We start from the raw sequence: 1,893 nt of genomic DNA, 5'->3' as shown, positions 1-1,893 counted from the left end.
TAACTATATCGGGGTGGGGGGTAGGGGTAGAGGGGTCGCAGCGGCCAAGAAACTGATTATGCTCACTTCGCTCGCCGACCTTGACCCCCCCCACCCCCCGAGAAAAAAAGCTGGAATGTCCCATTATGAAGCTCATCTGATGTATAATCTGGGTCACAAACTTGGCTTCCGTATCAGATTACCAAGGGAACTGTCAATGACAACTGCGTTGGTAAGTAAAGTACATACAAAATAAAATTAACTGCTGGATGAAAGCGAAACCGGAGGGAGAGGGAGGAGTGTTACTTATGGAATCAGAGAGAAAAAAAGAGAATGGAAGTGTGGAGAAGAGAATATTGACAGCATGATTGGTAATGAGTGAGAACTGGCAGATATGGAGCGAAGAAAAATAGATAGAACTTGTGTACAAAAGACCAAGTAAAAGGGGAACAAGTTCAGAAGTATTTGAATTCGGTTCATGTTTTACTATTGGGCAAAGTGTGAGGAGATATTGCGAAGGAAGAGAAGGAAGAGTGTCTGGCAGATTGATGAGTGTGAGGCTGGTTGTTAAATGGGTAATAATGAATGCCATCAGTGTATGTAAAATGGATGAGAAAGACTTTTGGAGTTTGCTGGATGCATTAGTTAACAGAATGATGCGTAAGGTGGAAGTCATAGTTGAAGCAGACTTCAATAGGCATACCTGCTGGTACGGGGAATGAATGTGGTGAGGTGAAGGGCAGATTATGGTAAGATATCAAGACATAGCATATGGAAGAACAGATGGTGGTGGCCTTACCAGAAACGGTTGGAAATGCTTCTGGTGAATTTGTATATTAAGAAGCACTGTCTGAGGTATAATAACACTGGAAGAAGGTGCACTGGGTTGATTATGTCACATGGAGGAAATGCTACCTAAACGATTGGTGATAGTAGGAGAGACCTAGCTACAGGGAATTGGTGGGCTGTTGGCTGATTTTATATGTGAAAGGGAGATAGAGTGGGGGTTAAACCATGGCTTGGTGGAAACTGAATAAAGAAGACTTGTGGGAAATTCTAAGTGGTGGTAAAACTGCAGGTGAAATGGCAGCAACTACAGAAGTAATGAGAGAGGCAACTTGGATGGTACTTGTTCTAACTTCTGAAAAGCAGAGTAAACTAGAGGGGAACTAGTGATCGAATAAGGAGGTTTAGGATATCATAAGGTGGAAGTAATTTGTAAAGGAAATAATTTGAACAGCCTGAGAAGAGTAAAAAGTAGGCAAGAGTACAAGGATATGCCAAGAGAAAGGAGAGGTAATGCTGACTAAGAAAAAGATGTTTGGCAAACTATATGAAAAGATCTTCACTATTGAAGAAGAAAATGATTTATGTTGGGTAGCCAAAAAAGAGACAGTTGGAAGAATGTGCAGTAAGTTAGATATTACAGAATGTAGATAGAAATGTGCTGGTAAAGGAAAAAGGTACTCAGAAGGTGGATGTGTGTACTTTGAGGAGCTGGTGATTGAAAAAAATAAGGGCGAGGGTGTTCGATGATGAGGGGTTAGTGGAGTAGTAAAGATGAAGCAAGGACAGCTATGAATATGAAGAGTGGAAAGGTGTGGAAGTGGAAGCATGAAGTTGTTTAGGAAAGGTGGCTATGGTGTTTTTTACCAAATAATTTAGTTTTCTTTTAAGTGAGAGGTTGCTTGGGAAATGTTTGTGATCTTTAAAAATGATGGGCAGAGCTGGGATAGCAGAGTTAAAGGTACTATATTTTTTATTTCTGGTGACAGGATCAAAAATGAGTGTGCAAAGGAGTGATGGAAGTCTAGTGGGAGGTGCATGTTAAGATGCAATCATCAGATTGGAAAAGAAGAAGGCCAAAAGAGGGAGGTTATAATGAAGACACAAAACAAAATAACAAAATAAAAC

The sequence above is a fragment of the Penaeus monodon genome, chromosome 20 (assembly GCF_015228065.2).
Source record: "Penaeus monodon isolate SGIC_2016 chromosome 20, NSTDA_Pmon_1, whole genome shotgun sequence".
Lineage (NCBI taxonomy): Eukaryota > Metazoa > Arthropoda > Malacostraca > Decapoda > Penaeidae > Penaeus > Penaeus monodon.
This window is presented reverse-complemented; position numbering follows the sequence as displayed.